This window comes from Rattus norvegicus, chromosome 5 (genome assembly GCF_036323735.1).
Source record: "Rattus norvegicus strain BN/NHsdMcwi chromosome 5, GRCr8, whole genome shotgun sequence".
In the NCBI taxonomy this organism is placed as follows: domain Eukaryota; kingdom Metazoa; phylum Chordata; class Mammalia; order Rodentia; family Muridae; genus Rattus; species Rattus norvegicus.
The window spans coordinates 168,850,022-168,857,432 of NC_086023.1; positions in this window are offsets into that span (position 1 = coordinate 168,850,022).

Below are 7,411 nucleotides of genomic sequence, written 5' to 3' on the forward strand. Positions count from 1 at the left end.
GCAGTATGGTGTCACTGCTGGGCTGAGGGAGAATGTTGAGGTCTCAGGATGATGCTGAAATACCCCCCTAGGGATGGGCAGAGCTATGAAAGCAGACTTTACTGAAGTCATTGGCTCGGAGCCTGGGCTGTGGCAGTCCTAATGAGCCAAACTGGGCCTCTGTCCTTTATATCTGATTAAAAGAGAAAAATTAATAATGAAAAGCAAAAAAAATTATTTGATGTGGGCATTTTGGAAAGAAGGGCAAAGAGATGTCCCCCAAAGAAGGACTTCGAATCCATTATCACGTTGCTAGACTGGAACATCAGGAGGCGACCAGTGTAATGAATATACCTTAATCTCTTTGTCTCTCCCCTTACATGCTCAGAGCACACCTTTCCCTCCTCTTCCCATGATGCTTAGGACTAAAAATCAGCCTGCCTGTGCTGTAAATGAACCCCCAACCCCAGGACGCAAAACATCCCAGTTTCTTTGAGATCTGCAAGAAAAGAACTCCATTCTGCATCATGTGCCTAGGCTCTCCTCAGAGCTCTACCATCCTGCTGTCTGTCCATGGTGTTAATAACTCATCCAGTCAATCTTTTACCCAGAAGGACAAGGGGTGGATGTACTGGCTGGTTTCGTGTGTCACCTTGACACAAGCTGGCATTATCACAGAGAAAGAAGCCTCTCTTGAGGAAATGCCTCCATGAGACCCAGCTGTAAGGCATTTTCTCAACTAGTGGTCATGGGGTGGGGCAGCTCATGGTGGGTGGTGCCGTCCCTGGGCTGGTGGTCCTGGGTTCTATAAGAGAGCAAGCTGAGCAAGCCAGGGGAAGCAAGCCAGTAAGAAACATCCCTCCAAGGCCTCTGCATCAGCTCCTGCTTCCTGACCTGCTTGAGCTCCTGTCCTGACTTCCTCTGATGATGAAAAGCAATGTGGAAGTGTAAGCTGAATAAACCCTTTCCTCCCCAACTTGCTTCTTGGTCATGATGTTTGTGTAGGAACACAAACCCTGACTAAGACAGTGGACATGGACGTTACAGCAGGGTTTCTGTGTCTGTGACAGTGACTGTGGGTCTGAGAAGCAGGTGATTTTGCACACAAGACAGGGTCTGGGTAGAGCAGTAGGAGCAGGTACCTGGAATGAGCCCCACCATGGGGTAGAAGAGATGGGGAGACATTTCCAGTGCTTTCAATGGCTTTACTGGGAGCCACTGGGAACAGAGCCTGGGCAGAAACCTGTTGGAAAAGCCCAAGAGGAGGGATCATGGGAGAGTCTGGGGAAGGCCTGAAGGTGTTGCCCCCGCTGAGCTGAGGCAGGAAGGGAGCCAGGCAGCCCTGTGAGACCAAGGTTCCGCTGTTAAGGGGTTGGCTTAGAAGAGCTCTCTCTCTCCACCTCAGGAAAATGAGAAAGCAGAGACTGCAGATGCAGCCCAGAGAGGTCGGTACCTGAGCAGATATCCTCTCACAATGGGCCATTCGGCTCCGTGGGAAGAGGGGAAGCATGGGAGCTCTGTGTTGGCTAATCTGGACGCAGGAAGCATTACTGTCTGACCACTGCTTTTGAGCCATGAGCAGAGCCAGAGTAAGGGGGAAGTAACTGGCAGAGAACAGGGTAGGGGAGGAAAAGGGAGGGAAGGAGGAAATGGGGTAGAAAAGAAGGGAGGGAGGAAGGGAGGGAACAAGGGAGGGAAGGAGGGAGGGAGGAAGGAAGCAAGTAAGGAAGGGAGTGGGAAGAGAGGAAGGGAGGGAGGAGGGAGAAAGGGCTTGTGTCAGAGGCTGAGTCAAGTAGTCACCACCCCTTCCAGCTGGGCTCCTGTGAGAGTCTAAGGGTCCTAGCCTCTCTCACCCCCTTTTCTATCTCCCAGTCTCTGTCTCTCACTTCATCCCCCCTCCCCCAGCAGATCTCTGTGTTTTGTCAAGGTTCAGGAGGAGAACGATGAACCCTGTGTCATTCCCTCACAGTAGGAGCAATAAGAAGGGAAGATACAAGTAGTGGACACTACCAGGGGAGTGGGGCAGGGGGAGCCTGGCATGAAATAGCAGGAGACAGACACTTGGGTGAGCTGCTGGTGACCCCTCCAAAATAAAGGAAAAGGCCTTGACCCAGAGAGTGAGAAGCCATGATGGAGAGTGGCTTTGATGGGGGCAGAGTGTGGGGAGCTTCAATGTGGTCTCCATCTTAATTGTCTCTGAGGTTACCCAGAACTGTGACTAGGGAACCTGTCTGCTTACTGGACAGGGGAGCTCTGGTCTTGAATCCACCCTAGCTCCAGAGAGATGTTACTTGCAAGCCTCAGGGACTGTCTCTGAGCGGGAGACCTGGGAGCTGAGGAAACATTCTGTGTTCATTTCCAGCAACATCATTCCATGTATCGCGGGTTAATGAGGGTATAGATGCTGTTTCTCCTTCAGCCCGGGAAATCCTCAGTGCAAGATCCCTGCTTGGCTGGGCTCTGACCAGATCTCTCCAGCTAACAGCCCAACAGTGCAAATCACACACCAACTTCACTGGGGCCACAGGCTCACCAGCTGTCCGGAGTGTGCTCTGACCTCCACACGATTAGCGGGTGAAAGATTCATCTTGCTTTGTCCAAACTTATCCCTGGAGGGCTATCAAGGTAAAGAATTCTAGAAGACAGGCCCTCCTGAGCTGCTGTGGGGAAGCCTTGTAAAGATCGATCTACAACGGTAGAGTCACAATCTATAAAGAAATTATAGGCCCAGGGGACAGGATGGTGGGAGTTGCCGGAGAAAGATAACAGAAGACCGTGAGAACACAAGACACTATCAACGCTGCACCTGCCACGGGCGGCTTCATCAGGAGTCCACACGTTGGCCGTTTGTCTCCATTCCCTATCAGCGGCCTGGACCGTGTTCCTTTAGCAAAAGTGGTTTCTCTTGCCTGCAAAGGATGATTATACTGTGGCTGCACTGTCTGGTTAGAGAGGAATTCTCTTCCCAGAATTGAATTGTGCTTGGACAAGAACCAAAGGACTCCTGAACCAGAATAGTAGTGGAGGCTCTCACAGCTACTTAGGCCAAACCCTGCAAAGTCCACCGGAGCCAACAGCAGCTTCCTCTTGGAGTGGGAAATGAGGTCACCAGTTCAGGGAACTGGAGTCCATCTCTTGGAACACTGAGTGAAAGCCTCAACTGCAGAGAGAAAGTGAGCTTCAAAGTGAGATGATTTTCTCTAAATGGACAGAGTTCTCGGGAAACAGAAAGCATGTGTCACAAAATACCCATACTCCTGTGCCAGAAAGTAACCAAACTCTTATATTTAGGAAAAATATCTACATTTTGTTGTTTCAGGAAGTGCCCACTCTCTCCTCTATCAGCAAGCACCCACTCTTTCATGGCATTCCCCCTGTTCTGTGAGACATCCTTACCTCAACCATGCTTAGGTTTACACATTCAGGCACACACTCAGACTCCAGAGAACCCTCCCTCCTTCATTTACCTCACATCAATGACACCCCCTAAGTCTTAAAAACATTGTCCTATTGTTAGGAAAACCCCCTCAGTGATTCTTCTGGTTCCAACTATCTGCTCACTCACTCAGACATTATTTGTTCATTCATACAAGTAAGTATTGCACATCCTCCATATGTCCCGCCCTTGCTTACAGGAGCTATTAGGAATCCCCAGAGTCCCCCACACAATTCTTAGCAATCTGATGTGCTTAACGAGAATTTGAAACATTTGCTGAGGGATTGAACCTGTGTGTGCTTTGGTTTTATGTTCTGATTGTTTATAAGCATTTGTTGTTTTTGAGACAGGATCTCTTTATATAGATCAAGACTGGAACTCGTAATTAGCCCCCCCCCTTCAGCCTCCGTGATGGAGGGATTCTAGGAGCTAGCCACAAATGCCTACTAGAAACATTTTAAGGGAAGTGCATATATGTTACATCTACGCTGCCCTCTGTGTACCAGACAGTTGATACAATGTAACAAACTGGGCAGAAGAACTCTGAAGTCAATTAAGCCTGTAAAAATCCGTCAGCTAAATTAGCCATCATTATTTCCTACAATTAAATTAATCAGAGGGGTGGGATGAGCGATCAGTGGTTAGTACACAGCTCACTCTGATCCTCAAGTTATTGCCACGAAAGGTCAACCATTCTGATATTCCCCCATCTCTCCATTCATTATCTGACATGATTAGGAGCGAATACTCTGACACAGATGAATGTTTAGCATTCTGGTCTGGCCTCTTCTCCTCGAGGTTATAAACGCAGAGCATTTGAATATTTCACACAAGACTGAATCGGACTTCTGCCCGACAGCGGATGTCTTCGGAGGATGCTTGTTATCAGTGTTGTGTCAAGGCACCCGTTTCAGTGAGGAGCCTCTGTCACGTTCACCCCCATCCCCTGTGTTGCAAGCATAAACTCCCAGGAGTGGAAAAGGAATTCCAGATACTACTGAACGCACTGGCTTATTAGAATGAAGGTCAGGCCAAGAACAGGGTGGGGCCTGGAAGTCAGTCATGGACACTGTACAGCAGGGTCTGACATGAAGCAGAGGCTGGCTCAGGACTTGTGCAGTCAGTCTATGATGCTCCCAACCACAGCCACTGACACCCTTCTTCCCTTCCCAATGAAGGCACAACCCTGCCTCCTGCCATGAGAGACTGGGAGTTTATTGTGGATAAAGACTGTTGTTGCTCCAACTCTGGTCTTGCAAAACAGGCAACACACTCTCCAGGCACTTGGTCACTTTGATGGGTAATGGGATCAATACCACATCCTTTAGAAAGGCCACTGATAAAGGATTCCCATAATGAGGCTCAGAGCAGCCAGTGCTACTCTGTTAAGATGACAAGGGTTCCTGCTTTCCATTAACTAGAGGCGGATGCTTCTTGAATGCCAGCATCCGAGAACAGGATGATCTGTAGATTAAAGATGTTTGCTCCAAAGACATCTCTGATCTGTGAGGAGGTATTGGGAAGCTTGGCTTTATTGAGGGTTCAGGGTACTAGGTAACTTAGGCTTACGTGTCTTGTCTTTGTATGTCAGGCTTTAACTCTGTTGAATGGATTGCAGCCTAATCACCTGTGAAAAATCTCAAATCCCTGACCTCTAGTGTTCATAGATGTCATTAGTACAGCCCTGGCTTCCTATGGGATGGGGTATGCAGGTGTGTCTTCCCTAAACATTCTCACATCATTCAGCAAGACACATTCTTGCCTTGGACTCTGGGCTGTGTGGTGGTTCACAGCAGTTGTCAGGGTGGGAATACCCCAAACACCAAAGAGACACGCCTCTGGGCATGTTTATGAGAGATCTCCTGGATGAAGTTAATTGAAGTTCTACCCTGAGTATGGAGAGTACCATTCCAAGGGTCCGAGTCCTGGGTTGTCCGAAGGTAGAAAGCAAACTGAAGACCAGCATCCATCTCTCTAGGCTTCAAGACTGTGTGTAACATGCGACCAGCTGCCTCCTGCTCCTGGCAGTATGCCTTCTCGGTCACGATAAACTGTGCCCCCAAAGAATTTGCCCAACAAACCCTCCTTACCTAAGTTTCCTTCCTTGGGCATTTTGCAGCAGCAACAAGGAAGATAGCAAAGGACAGGTGGGGATGCCCAGCAAGCTAGCCCCATTCTTATTTGACTCAAGTGGTCGCTTAAAGTTTTAGAAATCAAAATACAGAAGAATTCACTTAGGTCTCGGGGAACTCCAGGAGTCTGGGGCTCGGAGAGAAGGACAACTCTGTACGACCACATGTGAGGCGATTCTCCAGTGGGAGACTTCATTTCCTACCAAGCAGGCTGTTCAGCCTGTAGTGAACACTTAGGGGGCTGTGAGAGAACAAGAACAGCCAGCACTTACACAGGGCTGGACAGAGCTTCTCATCAGGAGATTGACTGGAAAAGTTATCCACAGTATCCATCGCTCTTAAGGGGTTCTCTCACAGTTGCAGGAGGTCATTAGCTCCAGCCTGCGTGCTGCTGTGCCTGGTCTAACAAGCTTCCAAGGAGAACTGGGAAGGTCTGAACCATTTCTAACTAAACATCTATCTCCCAACACATAAAACTCAATATCTACAAAAATTAGTATCAGCATGAGTATGACATGCTAGGAGGAAAGACCATAACTAAAACTGACCCAGAGCTTATGGAAATAATAATGTTACCAGACAAGGAGCTTAAAGTAACCACATACTACTCTAGGATCAGGACATAGAAGATGAGTTTTTAAAGGCGTAATTTCTAAGGTAGAGTCATAAATATACCTTATAACTTGAAAAGTCCATTAAAATCTGTAGATTAAACAATCTGGAAATTTGAAAACTTAATAAAGGATTTCTGCTTTAGTTTTATTTCTGTTGTGCTAACATATTTGGACAAAAGAAACTTAGGGTAGAAAGGGTTTCTGCTAATTTACAAATCCAGGTTAGAGTACTCTAAAGCAGGAAAGTCAAGGCAGGAACTTGAGGTGGCTAGTTATAAACCTCATCGAGACACTCTTCCCGGTTGACAGCTAAAACTAACAATCAAACATTCAAAATAAAGTACCCAGAGGAAAAATAAACCACAAAAAAAGTAATCCGTGAGTCTTATAGAGGTATAATGGGAGGCCAAGAAGAAGAGAAGGGGGAGAATCAGTAAGAAATAATGGACATGTTCTCATTTGGTCAGAATTCTAAACCCTCAGATGGATAAGGTTCAGCCAAATAAGTGAAACAAGACACACAGGAAATTCATGTTGACCAAAGTAATTCAGTAACGATACATTGTAACCAATAATGACACATTATAACCAAGATGTTCAGCACTTCCCCACTCCAATCTAAAACTCCTAAACCCAAAAGGAGAAGATGGAAAGACTTAGGTGCAGAAATAACAAGTTTTACACTCAGATGCCATCAAGCAAGATAGGGGAGGATAAAAGATATGACACAAAAAAAATTGTGTGAAGAGGAAAGAAGGAAAGGAATTCAAATGGCGGAGAGCACTCAGAGCATCTTTTATTACTTACATCTTTTACAATAAAGTTGTCACAAATAAAACACCAGTAGCAAGTTGATAGGCTCAAGCATACCAGTAATCACATTAAATGTAAATGGCCTAATCACACAAATTAAAAGGCAGAGTTTTCACTGTTGAGCATGAACTGCTTAGCCTGAGAGGTCCACCAGTCTGGCACTGTGTGTCTGGATAGGTAGACCATGCCTGTGATGACCCCCATTCCTGTGTACAGAGTCCAGGTAGGGAGTAATTCTGAGGCAACCCTTGCCCAGTGCCACTCAGGCTCAAAGAGGCAGACTTTGCCTGAGATGACCTTTACCTGGTGCCACACAGCATAGATGGGGCATAGCATATCTGAGACCACTACTGGATGACCTCAGACACCCAAAACATCCGCAAGATGGTCAACTAAATGGTAGAGAGATGGACGAGAAAGAGAAGCAGAAGGATGTG